Source organism: Pongo pygmaeus, chromosome 9 (assembly GCF_028885625.2).
Source record: "Pongo pygmaeus isolate AG05252 chromosome 9, NHGRI_mPonPyg2-v2.0_pri, whole genome shotgun sequence".
NCBI classification, from domain to species: Eukaryota; Metazoa; Chordata; class Mammalia; order Primates; family Hominidae; genus Pongo; species Pongo pygmaeus.
In genome coordinates, this window is record NC_072382.2 from 94,760,758 (window position 1) to 94,778,733 (window position 17,976).

A 17,976-nucleotide genomic window follows, 5' to 3' on the forward strand; every position below is an offset into this window, starting at 1 on the left:
TGCAATCAAATTAAAACTCAAGACTAAGAAATTCACTCAATGCCATACAACTACATGGAAATTGAACAACCTGCTCCAGAATGACTCCTGGGTAAATAATGAAATTAAGGCAGAAATCAAGATGTTATTTGAAACTAATGAAGCAAAGACACAATGTACCAGAATCTCTGGGACAGAGCTAAGGCAGTGTTAAGAGGGAAACTTATAGCACTAAATATCCACATCAAAAAGCTAGAAGGATCTCAAGTTAACAACCTGACATCTCATCTAAAAGAACTAGAGAACCAAGAGCAAAACAAACCCCAAAGCTAGCAGAAGACAAGAAATAACCAAGATCAGAGCTCAACTAAAGGATATAGAGATACTAAAAACCTTTCAAAAGATCATTGAATATAGAGGGTTTTTTCCAAAAAAAAATTAATAAATAGATCATTAGCTAGACTAATAAAGAAGAAAAAAGAGAAGATTCAAATAAACACAATGATAAATGATAAGGTGGATATTGCTACTGACCCCACAGAAATACAAATAACCATCAGAGAATATTATAAACACCTCTATGCATATAAACTAGAAAATCTAGATGAACTGAATGAAATCCTGGACACACATAATCTCCCAAGACTAAACCAGGAAGAAATTGAATCCCTGATCAGATGAATAACAAGTTCTGAAATTGCAGCAGTAATAAATAGTCTACCAACCAAAAAAAGCCCTGGACCAGGATTCACAGCCAAATTCTGCCAGATGTCCAAAGAAGAGCTGGTACATCTGGGAAAAGTCAGCTGTGAATTTGTCTGGTCCTGGATTTCTTTTTTCATTCCTACTGAAATTATTCCAAAAATTTGAAAAGGAGGGACTCCTCCCTAATTCATTCTATGAGGCCAGCATCATTCTGATGCCAAAATCTGGCAGAGATACAACCAAAAAAGAAAACTTTAGGCCAGTATTTTTGATGAACATCATTGCAAAAATTCTCAACAAAATACTGGCAAACCAAACAAAGCCAGAAGCTTATCCACCATGATCAAGCAGGCTTCATCCCCAGGATGCAAGGTTGGTTCAACATACACAAATCAATAAATGTGATTCACCACATAAACAGAACTAAAGACAAAAGCCACATGATTATCTCAATAGATGCAGAAAAGGCTTTTGATAAAATTCAACATCCCTTCATGTTATAAACTCTCAATAAACTAGATATTGAAAGAATATACCTCAAAATAATAAGAGCCTTATATGACAGCCTACAGACAATATTATACTGAGTGTGCAAAAGCTGGAAGCATTCCCCTTGAAAACTGGAACAAGACAAGGATTCCCTCTTTTACCACTCCTATTCAACATAGTATTGGAAGTTCTGGCCAGGGCAATTAGACAAGAGAAAGAAAGCCTATTGAAATAAGACTAGAGGAAGTCAAACTATTTTTGTTTGCCAATGACATGATCCTATATCCAGCAAATCCCATTGTCTCAGCCCTAAAAATTCTTAAGCTAACAAGCAACATCAGCAAAGTCTCAGGATACAAAATCCATGTGCAAAAATTACTAGCATTCCTATACACCGACAATAGGCAAACTGAGAGCCAAATCCTGAATAAACTGCCATTCACAATTGCCACAAAAACAATAAGATACCTAGGAATACAGCTAACAAGAGAAGTGAAAGACCTTTTCAAGGAGAACTACAAACCACTGCTCAAAGAACTCAGAGATGACACAAACAAATGGAAAAACATTCCATGATCATGGATATGGAGAATCAATATCATGAAAATGGCCATACTGCCCAAAGAAATTTATAGATTCAATGCTACCCTCATTAAATTGCCATTGACATTCTTCACAGAACCAGAAAAACAACGATTTTAAAATTCATATGGAATCAAAAAAGAGCCCAAATAGCCAAGACAATACTAAACAAAAAGAACAAAGCTGGAGGCATCACATTACTTGACTTCAAACTATGCTACAGGGCTACAGTAACCAAAACAGCATGGTACTGATACAAGAACAGACACACAGACCAATGGAACAGAATACAGAACCCAGAAATAAAACCACACACCTACAATTATCTGATCTTTGGCAAACCCGACAAAAACAAGCAATGGGGAAAGGATTCTTTATTTAATAAATGGTGCTGGGAAAACTGGCTAGCCATATGCAGAAAATTAAAACTGGACCCCTTCCTTACACTGTATACAAAAGTTAACTCAAGATGGATTAAAGACTTAAATGTAAAACCCAAAACTATAAAAACCCTATAAGAAAACCTAGGCAGTACCATTCTATACATAAGAATGGGCAAATGTTTCATGACAAAGACACAAAAAGCAATTGCAATAAAAGCAAAAATTGAAAAATGGGATCTGATTAAACTAAAGAGCTTCTGCACAGGAAAAGAAACTATCAACAGAGTAAACAGACAGCCTACAAAATGGGAGAAAGTTTTTGCAATCGATGCATCTGACAAAAGTCTAATATATTCATCATCTATAAGCAACTTAAACAAATTTACAAGAAAAAAAATTTCCATTTAAAAGTGGACAAAGGACATGAACAGACACTTTCACAGGGCCAAAAATCATATTAAAAAAAGTTTAACATCACTGATTATTAGAGAAATGCAAATCAAAACCACAATTAGATACCATTTCACACCAGTCACAATGGGTATTATTATTATTTTTTTTTTAGATTGGGAATTTTTATATTTCAGTGGTAAATACATTTGTGATCTTGTTTTTATTATTATTATTATTATACTTTAAGTTTTAGGGTACATGTGCACCATGTGCAGGTTAGTTACATATGTATACATGTGCCATGCTGGTGTGCTACACCCCACAATGGGTATTATTAAAAAGTCAAAAAATTAAAGATGGTGGTGATGGTGTGGAGAAAAGGGAACACTTTTACACTGTTGGTGGGAGTATAAATTAGTTCAACTATTGTGGAAGACAATGTGGGGATTCCTTAAAGACCTGAAAACAGAAATACCATTTGACCCAGCAATTCCATTACTGGGTATATACCCAAAGAAATGTAGATCATTCTATTGTAAAGACACATGCATGCCTATGTTCATTGCAGAACTATTCACAATAGCAAAGACATGTAATCAACCTAAATGCCCATCGATGATAGACTAGATTAAAAAAATGTGGTACATATACATGATGAAGTACTATGCAGTCATAAAAAGAAATGAGATCATGTCCTTTTCAGGGACATAGACAGAACTGGAGGCCATTATCCTTAGCAAACTACCCACAGGAACAGAAAACCAAATACTGCATATTCTCACTTATAAGTGGGAGCTAAATGATGAGAACACATGAATACATAGAGGGGAACAACACACACAGGGTCCTATCAAAAGGTGGAGGGTGGGAGGAGGGAGAGAATCAGGAAAAATAACTAATGACTACTAGGCTTAATACCTGAGTGATGAAATAATCTGTACAACAAACACCCATGACACACGTTTACCTATGTAACAAACCTGAATATCCTGCACATGTGCCCCTGAATAAATAAATAAACCCTTTGAACATTATTTGCTTAGAGACAACTTGAAAGAAATTTGTGAAAATTGTGTAAGTTTTTTTGTTTTTTGTTTTCTGTTTTGTTTTGTTTTGTTTTGTTTTGTTTTTGAGATGGAGTTTCGCTCTTGTTGCCCAGGCTGGAGTGCAACGGCGCAATCTCAGCTCACTGCAACCTCTGCCTCCCAGGTTCAAGTGTTTCTCCTGCCTCAGCCTCCTGAGTACCTGGGATTACAGGCATGTGCCATCACACCTGGATAATTTTGTATTTTTAGTAGAGATGGGGTTTCTCCATGTTAGTCAGGCAGGTCTCAAACTCCCGACCTCAGGTGATCCACTTGCCTCAGCCTCCCAAAGTGCTGGGATTACAGGCATGAGCCACCGTGCCCAGCTGAAAATTGTGTAAGTTTTTAAAAGATCATTTACCTTGATTAGAAGAAACACATAAAAGCATTTCAGAATATTCTGTTTTTAAATAAAAATTCAAAAGTGAAAAAAAGAAAACTATAAAACATTGATGCAAGAAGTTGAAGAGGACACCAAAAAATGGAAAGATATTCCATCTTCATGGACTGGAAGAATCAATATTGTTAAAATGTCCATAGTACACATAACAATCTACAGATTCAATGCAATCCCTATCAAAATACCAAAGACATTCATCACAGCAATAGAACAAAATGATCTTAAAATGTATATAGAACAAAAGACCCAGAGTAGCCAAAACTACCCTGAGCAAAAAGAACAAAACTGGAGAAATCATACTGCCTGACTTCAAATTATGTTCCAGAGCTATAGTAACCAAAACAGCATGTAGTGGCATAAAAACAGGTACATAGGCCAAAGGAACAGAATAGAGAATCCAGAAATAAACCCACACATCCACAGTAAACTCATTTTTGACAAAGGTGCCAAGAACATATGTTGAGGAAAGGATAGTCCCTTCAATAAATGGTGCTGGGAAAACTGGACATCCATATGTAGAAGAATGAATCTAGACCCCTATTTCTCACCATATACAAAAATGAAATCAAACTGGATTAAAGACAAATCTAAGACCTCAAACTACGAAACTACTAAAAGAAAACATTGGGGAAACTCTTCAGGGCATTGAACTGGGCAAAGATTTCTTGAGTAATACCCCACAAGCATAGGCAACCAAAGCAAAAGTGGACAAATGAGATCACATCAAGTTAAAAGTCTTGGCTGGGCATGGTGGCTCATGCCTGTAATCCCAGCACTTTGGGAGGCAGAGGCAGGCAAATCACGAGGTCAGGAGATTGAGACCATCCTGGCTAACATGGTGAAACCCCATCTCTACTAAAAATACATAAAAAAATTAGCTGGGTGTGGTGGCACATGCCTGTAGTCCCAGCTACTCAGGAGGCTGAGGCAGGAGAATCGCTTGAACCCAGGAGGCAGAGGTTGCAGTGAGCCAATATGCACCACTGCACTCCAGCCTGGGTGACACAGTGAGACTCCATTTCAAAAAGAAAAAAAAACATTTTGCACAGCAAAGGAAACAATTAACAAAGAAGAGACAACCACAGAATGGGAGAATATTTGCAAACTACCCACTTGACAAGAAACTAATAGCCAGAATATAGGTTACTATAGCTCTATAGCATAATTTGAAGTCAGTTAATGTGATTCCTCCAGTTCTGAACAACTTAATAGGGAAAAAAATGTAATGATCCAATTAAGAATGGGCAAAAGATCTGAATAGACATTTCTCAAAAGAAGACATACAAATGGCAAACAGGTATATGAAAAAGTGCTCAACATCATTAATCATCAGAGAAATGCACACCAAAACTACAGTGAGATAGCATCTCTCTCCAGTTAAAATGGCTTTTATCCAAAGGACAGAGAACAACAAATCCTAGTGAAAATGTGGAGAAAAGGGAAACCTTGTACACTGTTGATGGTAATGTAAATTAGTACAACCACTATCTAGAACAGTTTGAAGGTTCCTCAAAAAATCTAAAAATGGAGCTACAATGAGATCCAGCAATCCCACTGCCAGCTACGTACCCTAAAGAAAGGAAATCAGGATATCAAAGAGATATCTGTAATCCCATGATTATTGCAGCAGTATTCACAATAGCCAAGATTTGGAAGCAACCTAAGTGTCCATCAACAGACAAATGGATAAAGAAAATGCAGCACATATACACAGTGGAGTACTGTTCAGCCATAAAAAAGAATGAGATCCTGTCATTTGCAACAACATAGGTGGAACTGGAGGTCATTATGTTAAGTAAAATAAGCCAGGCACAGAAAGACAAACTTCACATGTTCTCACTCATTTGTAGGAACTAAAAATTAAAAGAATTGCACTCGTGGAGGTAAAAAATAGAACGATGGTTACCAGAGGCTAGGAAGGATAGGGGATGGGGAGAGAAAGTAGGATGGTTAATGGGTACAAAAATATATAGTTGGATAGAATGAATAAGATCCAGTATTTGATAGCACAGCAAAGTGACTACAGTTGACAATAATTTATTGTACATTTAAAAATAATGCAAAGAGTATAATTGTTCATAACACAAAGAAATAATAAATGCTTAAGGTGATGAAAACCCTATTTACACTAATGTGATTATTACACATTGTATACCTGTATTAAAATATCTCATATACCCCATAAATATATACACCTACTATGTACCCATAAAAATAAAAAATAATTGTTTAAAAAGGATGTTGTCTGAAAGATGCTGGACACCCTTAAAAGAAATGATGAATGCCTACCACAGCCTCCATGTTTTTAATAAACAAGTTTATTATATACTTTTTATTTTGCATTTCAGATATTGTCTAGGCACTCTTCACTGTTGAAGTTACATCATAACTTCCCTGAATACCCCCACAGAATTTTCACTCATCCACTTATACATAGCTATACCATATGTATTAGTCCATTCTCATGCTGCCAATAAAGACATACCTGAGACTGGGTAATTTATACAGGAAATAAATTTAACTGACTCACAGTTCCACATGGTTGCATTGGGTAAATACACTCATTCCAAATAGGAGAAATTGGCCAAAATGAAGGGGCTAAAGGTCACATGGGAGTCTGAAATCTAGCAGGGCAGTCAAATCTTAAAGCTTCAAAATGATTTCCTTTGACTCCATATCTCAAATCCAGGTCATGCTGAGCTGATGCAAGAGGTGAACTCTCATGGCCTTGGGCAGCTCCACTTCTGTGGCTTTGCAGGGTACACTCCCCTGCTTCTGGCTGTCTTCACAGGCTGGCATTGAGTGTCTGTGGCTTTTCCAGGCACATGGTGCAAGCTGTTGATGGATCTACCATTCTGGTGCCTGGAGGACAGTGAGCCCCTTCTCACAGCTCTAGTAGGCAGTGCCCCATTGGGGACTCTGTGTGGGTACTCCAACCCCACATTTCCCTTCTGCACTGCCTTAGCAGAGGTTCTCCAGGAGGCCCCATCCCTGCAGCAAACTTCTGTGTGCCCAAAGGCTCAACACCACATGAAAGCTGTCAAGGCTGGACTTGCATCCTCCGAATCCATTGGCCCAAGCTGTACCATCATAGCTAGCCACAGCTGGAGTGGATGGGATGCAGGGGGAGCTGGGCCCAGCCCACAAAACCATTTTTTCCTCCTAAGCCTCCCAACTTGTGATGGGAAAGACTGCAGTGAAGACCTCTGATATGCCCTGCAGACATTTTCCCCATTGTCTTAGTGATTAACATTTGGCTCCTCATTACTTATGCAAATTTCTGCAGCCAGCTTGAATTTCTCCTCAGAAAATGGGTTTTTCTTTTCTATGGCATAGTCAGGCTGCAAATGTTTTGAATTGTTATGCTCTGCTTCCCTTTTAAATATAAGTTCCAATTCCAAACCATATCTTTGTGAATACGTAAAACTGAATGCTTTTAACAGTACCCAAGTCAATTCTTGAACACTTCACTGCTTAGAAATTTCTTTGGCCAGGTACCCTAAATCATCTCTCTCAAGTTAAAAGTTCCATAAATCTCTGGCTCATGCCTGTAATCCCAGCTCTTTAGGAGGCCGAGATGGGCAGATCATGAGTTCAAGAGATCAAGATCATCCCGGCCAACATGGTGAAACCCCGTCTCTACTAAGAATACAAAAATTAGCTGGGTGTGGTGCTGCATGCCTGTAGTCCCAGCTACTTGGGAGGCTGAGGCAGGAGAATCGCTTGAATCCAGGAGGTGGAGGTTGCAATGAGCTGAGATCGTGTGTACTGCACTCCTGCCTGGCACAGAGTGAGACTCAGTCTCAAAAAAAAAACACAAAAAAACAAGTTCCACAAATCTCTAGGGCAGGGGAAAAGTGCTGCCAGTCTCTTTGCTAAACATAGCAAAAGTCACCTTTGTTCCAGTTTCCAATGAGTTCCTCATCTCCATCTGAGACCACCTCAGGCTGGACTTTATTGCCCATATCACTATCAGCATTTTGGTCAAAGCCATTCAACAAGTCTCTAGGAAGTTCCAAACTTTCCCACATCTTCCTGTCTTCTTCTGTGCACTCCAGACTGTTCCAACCTCTGCTTGTTACCCAGTTCCAAAGTCACCTCTACATTTCTGGGTATCTTTACAGCAGCACCCCACTCCTGGTACCAATTTACTGTATTAGTCCATTATCATGCTGCTAATAAAGACATACCTGAGACTAGGTAATTTATAAAGGAAAGAGGTTTAATTGACTCACAATTCCACATGGCTGGGGAGGCCTCATAATCATAGAAGAAGACAAAGGAGGAGCAAAGTCACATCTTACATGGCAGCAGGCAAAGAGCTTGTGTAGGGGAACTCCTCTTTATAAAACTATCAGAACTCGTGAGACTTATTCACTATCACAAGAACAGCATGGGAAAGATCTGCCCCCATGATTCAATTACATCCTACTGGGTCCCTCCCATGACACATGGGAATTACGGGAGCTACAATTCAAGATGAGATTTGAGTGGGGACACAGCAAAACCACATCACCATATTTTCAGATAGATTAGTATTGGGGCTTACATTATTTTGTCTATGCAAAAATTATTTATCTGAGCCAAATACTTTGTTAATTATATTCCTTTCTTGTATAATGTTATATGTTCCCTGGAATTAATAACCATCTTATTTTCCCTATTTGATAGTTTTATTTAATGCATTCTAAATTTTATTACAGAATTGTAATCTCCACTCAAAACATCAAACATATTGAAGATTATGTCAATTTTATACATATTACTTCCTCCTTTCCTCCTGGAGGTTCTGTCCTCCTCTTCAATCTGGGCCAGTTACATTCAAGGATGCAACACAGCTGTTGCCTTGGGAATCTTCTTTTGCTGTCATCCAGGGAATTCCCTTTGACTCTCCTGAGTGAGGTCCCTGTTTCTTGGATTCCATATCATGCCCTTTCTTAGTTTACTCTTTACTTAATGAACACATCCTCCTTTAGCTTTCTGAGAAATGATGCATAGAATGTAAATTTGCTGGGATCTTGCTTGCCTGAAACTGTCCTTATTCTAACTTCACACTTTATTAGTTGTTAGGGTACAGATTAGAGGTTGGAAACAATCATCTCTGAGAACTTTGAAGACATTGCTCCATTGTTCTGCAGTTTAACTTGCTGTAAGAAGTCTGACAATATTCTGATTTTCAATCCTGTGTATGTGAGTTTTTTAAAAAATCAGGATGCTTCTAGGGTCTGCATGTTCCCAGTGTTCCAAAATTTCATGATGATGTACTTCTGCATGAATCTACTTTAATGTGGGATGCTGAGTAGTTGGTGGTGTTCATTCAGTCTGGAAATATGTCCTTTCATTCTGAAAAATATTAGATTATTTATTTGACAATTTACCCCTCCATTTGCTCTGGTCTTTTTCTGGTATTGATATTATTCGAATGATAGACATGTAGACTTTATGTTTTCTCTGTTATTTTACATCTTCTTCTTGTTTTTGTTTCTTTTCTTTTGTTTCTTGTCTACATTTTTAAGACATTTTCTTAATCCTTTCCATAGAATATTTAAATTTTTGTTTCTTGCATCACATTTAAAATGTCTAAGGCTTTCATTTTGTTTTTCAAATATTGACTTTTTATAACTTTTTGTGTGTATGTCATGGATGTAACACCTTTTCTTATTTCCCTGATGATAATTAGTTTTTTTTCTTCTACTTCCTACGTGATTTGTTTTGTTCATGTTACCTTCTTCTTTGTTTTGGCCTTTCTGATGTTAAAAGTTTTTCTGAAATCTCTTGTCATTCTTATTTTGGCTCATATTAAGAAAGAAGCCAAGCCAGGTGCAGTGGCATGCACCTATAATCCTAGCCACTTGCCTGGTTGAGGTGGGAGAATCACTTGAGCCCAGGATCACTTGAGACTGAAGGAAACAGAGATAGTACCAGTGAGGTCCTCATTTCTGAAATAATAATTTTAAAAAATAACAACAATAAGGAGAGAGAAGCCTTACAGTTGTGTCTGTGTGAGAGAATAGGGCTTATTAAAGACTGGGCTTCACTGAAGAATAATTGACTCCCGTTTCATTGAAGGACTCCCCAACTGTCTGCATTTTGTTTTGTTTTGTTTTGTTTTGCTTTGCTTTGCTCTTGGGCTGATCATTTTCTTTTTGGAGAAATCCACCAATCTCCTGCCTTTAAATATGGCTGCCAGAATTCTAAAACTGAGCTATGGAAGAGATTGTTTAGAATAGAGACTTTCAGCTACTTTCCCTGTTTTTGGTATGGTATTCTTATTCTCCTCTCTACCTAATGCCCTAAGTCCAGAGTTCTCTGGCTTGACATCTCCAGAGAGTAAACCTCTAATTTTCTGCCAAGGTCAGAAAGAGAAAGTTGCCTGACTAGGGGTGGTGCTAAGAAAGGATCTGGGAAATAAACCATGTCCTAAATAGATTTTAAATCAATCCTCTTGTTTTCTTTTCTACTTGTGTCCCTTACATTCTGAAGTACCCGGTGCTTTCGACTTCCAAGATTGTTTTTGGAAATCCCTGACTTTCACCCTCGTGGGCTTGTATTTCAGCTTCTTCTGATCTGCAAAGGCAATTAACATGCATCAGCTTTCCAGCAGTCAAAATTATATTGTTGTTGTCCTCTCTTATGTTTTCTCTCTCTATCTCTCTCTTTCTGTCTCTTAAATGTGTGTGTGTACACACAGCCTTTACTGACACTGTAGTGGAGTTTCAGGAGGGAAGAGTAGGTAAAGTATGTTTCAGTCTGCCATGTTTCCATTTTAACCAGAAGTCCTTTGTTTTCTATTCTATCTTAAAATCTTGTCAACATTTACTCTGTAGTAAAGCAAATAGAGCTGAAGTTATGTTTTTCATAATTTACATGGCTGATTTTATCTACTTTGAACAAATCAGATCTTCAGTAGTAACTAAATTATTTTTCTCTTGCACATTTATTATCTTGAGACTTCTGGTGGATCATGCCCTCACGTCCATTGTCCTCCAATCTCAATTCAACATTTATAGCTGAGTAAACATTCTCCTCTTGGTAAGCACAGTTGTTAATTGTGTAAGCTACTCATGCTTATTTTAGAAAGTTTTTAAAACATGGAAAAACACAAGTAGAAATTTTAAAATGCATAAATTCTACCTCTTTTTAAAAGTAATATTTAAAACTCATTCTTCTTCTCTTATGTCTCACTAGGCTCATTCCAACTGCCTAACATATCTCTGTAAGAACTATCAACATTTTGGTCTGTAGGTTTCAAGAAATCTTTATGTTTTTACCCATGTATGCAAGGTTAGATTGCTTTCTCCCAAAACAGAATCATGTTATACATATAGATATAAAACTTGCTTTGTTTTTTTACATAATAATATATCAACGTTTTCTAGGTGAAAGGGTAGACCCTAACCCCCATCTCCTGAGTGTGGGCTGAACATTGTGACTCACTTCTAATGGACAGAATGTGGCAGAAGTTATAGTGTGTGACTTCTGAGACTACATCATAAAAGACGTTGTGACTCAATCCTTGCTTTCTCTCCCAGGTCACTCACTCTTGGGGGAGCCAACTTCTATGTCATGAGACCATTCAAGCAGCCGTAAGGAAAGGCCAACATAGCAAGGAATGGAGGCTTCCTGTTAATAGCCAGTGAAGAACTGTGGCCCTTTGCCAATGTATATGTGAGTCAGCCATCTTGGAAGTGGGTCCTTGGGCCTCCTTCAAGCCTACAGATGACTGTAGCCCCTACTGACATGTTGACTGTAACCTCATGAGAGACCCTGGGCCATAACCACCCACATAAGCTGCTCTCTGACACCTAACCCATAGAAACTGTGACATAATAAAAGGTTTTGGAGTAATTTGTTACACAGCAGAAAATAACTGATACAGATTTGATACCCCAAAATAGGTGCTGTAATAATAAATACATAAAACTGTGGACGTGTCTTTGGAACTGGATGTGGGCAAAAGCTGTAAAGGCTTTAAGGGAGAGTATTAGAAAAAGCCTAATGAAACTGTTAACAGAAGCCTGATGGCTATAGGAAGGCTAAGGGTAAAAGCTAAAAGAAAAGTAAGAAAAAGTTTATTGGAACTTGAAGAAAAGGGATCCTTAGGATATAGTGGCAGAAATTTTGCAATACTATTACTTGTGGTAATGTGGAAAGTAGAAAATGTACCTAATGAACTGAGTGATCTTCCCAAGGAGATAGCCAGGCAAAGTGCTGAATATTTCACCTGGTTTCTTCTTGATACTGAATGTGAGAGGAAGGAGATAAACTAAAAGAAGAATTGCTAAATGTGAAAAGCCATTACTTGATAGTTTTGAAAATCTCCACCATCTCTAGATGGCAAACAAACCTAAAATAAAGTCATGGCTTCCCAGCAAAAATCAAATTCAGGGCACTGATGGAAAGATATGTTCCAGAGATGAAGATGAGAGTGTGGCTGCAAAACACTTTGTTTACAACCTCAGAAAGATGTAAGATGGTGCCTCCGAGAACCACTCAGTGAAACAACAGAGCTTTGAACAAGCTTAAGGGTATGGTCCTTCCACAGTTCAGCAGAAGCCCAAAGTAGAGAATAACTTCCCTTGAAAATATTTTTGGGTATGACTTTTGTCTAATGAAGTGAGCTTGAATAACGTTCATAGGGGATTCAGAAAGTTTCAAGAATAATGATATTGACAGAAATGCCATCAGCTTAGACTGAAGGGAACAGAAAGAGTACACAATTAAAAGAGGTATTTGAAATTCCAAAGTTTTCCTGAGAAAACTGCACAGCTCCAAAACAGTCTATCTTTCAAGGGGAAGGAAAGATTAATCAGAGGAGAGAACCAATAAACCAAAGGGTACAGCCAAGAGCCATGGAGAACCATTCCTAGGAAGTTCCTTGAGTTAGAATCAAGAAACATTGAACATGTGCCTGGGTGGATTTCAGAATTGCTATGGACCAGTGATTGCTTTAGGCTTCCCATTTTTCCACTATTTGAACAGGATTGTCTACAGTTATCTTATGCATGTTGGATGAGTATGTGGGTAACTTGTCTCTTAAACCCACAGGCCTTGAGTTAAAAGGCACTGTACTCAAGGAGCTGCACTTAAAAAACAACACTAGAGAAGCCGCATTCACATTTAGGTCTGATTAAGATGGCAAATTTCTAGACTTTTAGCTGATGTTGTAAAAGATTAAGACCTGGCACTGGGAGTTGATATGGAAGAGGGTGAATATATTTTCCATGTATGAAGAATGTAAATAATTTGTAGCCAGAGGACAAAGAGGAATAGTTTTAAAATATGTCCACAGATTATTCAACACTTCTCTCTCCAAAAACTGAAGCCTAATTTGCCACCTCTTGAGCTTAGACTGCATTTGGGGATTCAGTGCTAATTGACAGAATATTGTAGAAATGATATTGTGTGACTTCTAAGACTAGGTCATAAAAGGTATTGCAGCTTTCTTTTTTTTAATTAGTTTTTAAACTACAAATAAAAATTGTATATATTTACCATGTACAACATGTTTTTAAATATGTATATATTGTAGAATGGCTAAATTAAGCTAATTAACATATGCATTACCTCACATACTTATTATTTTTTTGTGGTGGCAGCATATATCTTTCTCTCTTTTACATGACTTTCTCTGCAAGAAGTCAGTTGCCATGGCATAAGGATGCTCAATTAGCCCTATAGAGAGGTCCATGTTGTAAGGGACTAAGGTCCTCTGCCAACAGACATGTGAGTGTTAATATAGGAATATACTATTCTGTTGCACTCCTCCTTCCCTTTTATGTGATTACAAACAATACTGCAGTAAATCTCTCTGTCTCCCTCTCTTTCCCTAAAGAGAAAACATATCATTATGTTCTAAAGATATCTTTAGATCTAAAGACGTCTTTATGTTCCCATGATATTATTTCTGTAAGATAAATTCTTAGAATTGCTGGCTATGCACATTTTAAATTTAGATAAATATTTTCAAATTACTCAAATATTGCCAAAAATAATTGTAATAATTTACACACCTCCAAACAGCGGATGAGAGTATGCCTATATCATTGCCAATTTTAAATGTTACTAGTCTTTTTAATTTTTTGCATATAAGAGAAAGTATCTTATAATTTTATTGATTTATATTATTTAACTATTGGTGACAGTGAACATCTTTTTGTATGTTTGTGATTTGAAAAAAGTACTATAATTATTTAGATGAAATTCTCTTTGCATGCTCCTAACCCTTGAACTTTCTTCTTCCACAATGCCCAGCATATAGTTAATGTTACATAAATATGCAGTTTTGAATAAATGAATGAGTGAATATATAAAATTGAGACATGCAGAAAGTCTTCACTTAACCCCCTAGTTTTGACTTTTAACTGGGCAAAAATACTTTAGCAACCATTTAATTTAATTATCTTTTCACTTCCCCTTTATCACTATTCAATATATACCATTCAAGTGTCTTCTGGGTAAGCTCTTTATCGTTACAACTTGTTCTGGCTAATTTGTTTCTAAAGGAAGCCATATACTTTTTCTCTCTGAATATTTTTTAAAACAACAGAATAGTTATATAATAAATAATAGTAATAATAGCAATAACAATAATGATGCTACATGATAGGTGTGTTATATACATAACTGACCTAATTTAATCTTTACTACAGTCCTGTAAGTATTGCTATTCCCACTGTAGAAACAAGGGAACTAATTTTTGATGAGGGCAAATAAATTAGCCATACTCATTTAGCTATTAAAAGGCAGATTTGGGATTCAAATTCTTGTTGTCTGAATGCAAAGTCCATATTCCTTCTACAATGCTCAGCTGGCTTTCTTAGAAATAAATCATTTGTAGAGTTGTTTTCTCATATAGTATGTTCAAAAAAAAGAGGAAGACTCAAGAAAAGAAAAATATTCACAATTTTAAAAAATGTAAAATGAAATTAAATATTTTTTCCTGCCTGGGAGGGCTTACTGCTATTGATTGTTTTTTCAATCAGTACTGGAATGAAAAAAAAGATTAAGTAAGATGAAGAAACATTTTCCTTTCCTTCATGGTTTACAAACTTAATTCAGCTATCAACGGGCAAGTGACTGATACCTAGTTAAAATAAGAAAATGCAATTGAAACATTTAATCATGAAAAGAGAAAGAAAAGGAAATGTGATTTCTTCTCACAATGATTGGTCTCTATCATCTGAGGATTTATGTCAAGCTGAGGAATTTCTCCCAGTCAGTTCAGAAATAGGACTGCATGGTGGATTTTAATGCAACACTGTGATAATGAGACTGATGCCTTCTTTACAAAGCAATTTACACACTTTCAGAAATAATTTGGGTTTCTGGGTGTTGAGGTCACCTCAGACTGAAGATAGGTATCCTTTTCAGGTGACATTCTGAAATGTTCCAACAGAATGATGTAAATTTACTCTTTAGAGGAGATAACTCCCCAAAATTACCAAAAATTGTTTTCTAACAAGGCTTATACAAAATCATTGCATTTTGAAGTGCAACCATATGGGGAATAAATGGTACTGTATGTGAGGACATTATGAACTAGGTTTCATGTGTAAGCAACTGAGACATGTCTAAGAGTTTTACAATCTTAGTCTGGGAAAAGGAAAAGAGAAAATTGTTGTTATTTTCTACTGTATGTGGCAAGCTCATGTTCCTCAGATGTGTCCTAGAATAATGTTTTATAATAGGTATTACCACATATATTCAACAGCAGCAGCAACAATGCTAACATGCTTTATACCAAAAACAAAAACAAAAAAGGCATAATGGTGGCAACATGATGAGTGGTCTTACAGCACAAACCTAAGTAATGAGGACACTGAGAGTCATTTTTCTTCAACCTGCATGTTGCCCCACCTGATCATTGAAGGCTGACACTAAAATGGGTAAAACATTGGTATCTCTCTAAAACAGGTGCCGCAGTCTCAAGGTAATGACAGAATGTTTATTTATTAATATTTGTTTGAAGTATTTGCTCATATATTCCTAGCTCAGTTTTATTCAGCCAACTGCATATTAACATTGTTTATAGGGTAACCAGAAAACATGACACTCAGAGATATACAGAAAGTAATTCTCAATTCATGGAAGTCATTTCAGTAAAATTAAATAATAACAACAAAAATAACAGTTGAATTTCCTAATACAAAATTCTTGTTCTAAATGTATTTTAAAGACATGTTCTCTTATTTTATAAGTGGCTATATTGTATTCTTTAATTTTTCTCTAACATCACTATTTATAAAAGATGGAATCTGATCTTGAATCATTATTTATTTAACTCGCTCATAATTTCCCCTTTTTGTTTCCAAAAATAAAGAGCTGAGGAAATTTAAAAGATGTTTATAGATAATGAAATATTTTTTAAAAATTAAATAATGTAAAAAGGACTTCCATTTCTGGTAGCATGTTTGATTAGATACGCTGAACAATCTAATTGAAACAAGTAAAACATTATAAAAATGTAAATATCTTACTGAGTTTGAATGAAATAATAGAATCAATAGATTTCATAACCTAAGTTATGTGAGAAGTGAGAAGAGGAACCCCAACAAGGGAGTGAATGCTAAAACAAACTTTTGCTCTGAGTGTTTCTGCTTACACTGTGGTGGCTACGTGCAGAAGGATAATAGGACATAGGGCCCAAGACCAGCCCAGGTGAAGATTCCAACAGACTTCTGCATAAAACTGGGATTCCAAAAGGCTACCTTCACTATAAAAGTAAATAAGATCAGGCACAGTGGCTCACACCTATAATCCCAAAACTTTGGGAGGCTGAGGCAGGAGATTCACTTGAACTCAGGAGATCAAGACCAGCCTGGTCATCACAGAGAGACGTCTCAACAGAAAATAAACAAAATCAGCTGAGTGTGGTGGCATATGCCTGTGGTCTCAGTTACTCAGGAGGTTGAGGTGGGAGGATTGCCTGAGTCCAGGAGGTCAAGACTGCAGTGAGCTGAGATCATGCCACTGTACTCCAGCCTGGGCAATAGACCAAGACCTGTCTCAAAAAAAAAAAAAAAAAAAAAAAAAAGGAAATGAGTCTCAAATTGTGAACCTTAGTGTATGCAAATTTAAAAAAATATTTAGGAGGCCGGAAGATCCCAAAAGAGAATGGAGAATGTGACAAAACATCCTAACTGTATTACAGATTTGTAAAACAACCTCACTAAAAGAGGAAGACGGAAAAGGTACTGATTTAAGTAACTTTGGAAATGAGTGAAATCTATTGAGGCTAAAGGCAAAATTTACTATATATATGCACTGTACTCTAATTGATAACGTCGTTTTCCATATGGTACAGGTTAACAATTCTGATACTGTTATACACCTATACTGCAGTTGTGCGGTTAGGTAAATGGATGGCGGATCATGGGAAGCCACTTTTTTACCATTGGAGTAGGAATTTACAGATAAGTAAGGAGAAGAAGCTAGAACGATCTGTCTAACAGAGTTGGAGATAACAGTGTGAACTCATGTCCTTTTAGCTTAGATAAACTCATGTCTGTTTAGATACAAATGGTTGCATATAGAAATACTTACAGTTATTTGTATATACAAAGGTCAGTATTACACAAATATATTTCCTTGTTCTGTCAGCTGAGAGGGTTTAGGAACAAGAACAATCAAGTAGCAAGGAGCGTTCCTAGTGCCCAGGTACTGGTTTATAATTCATTGTTAATAAGTGCTCCCTGAAGAGAGCTGATTGCAGGAGCAGGAAATATACATACACAAGATGAGACTGGGACATCTTATAATGATAGAAAGTAATGAAGTTCTCAAAACCAAAAATCCCACAATGATGAGGTATGTTAAAGGAACATAGGAGCCAACTGGAAGAGCTCCCAATGACCACAGCTGGAATAATATGAGAAACTAAATTTGTTTATTTTCTCAAACAAAGTAGCCTTGGATTATAATTCAAAGTATACAATAAATATCCATGTGTCCATACTGA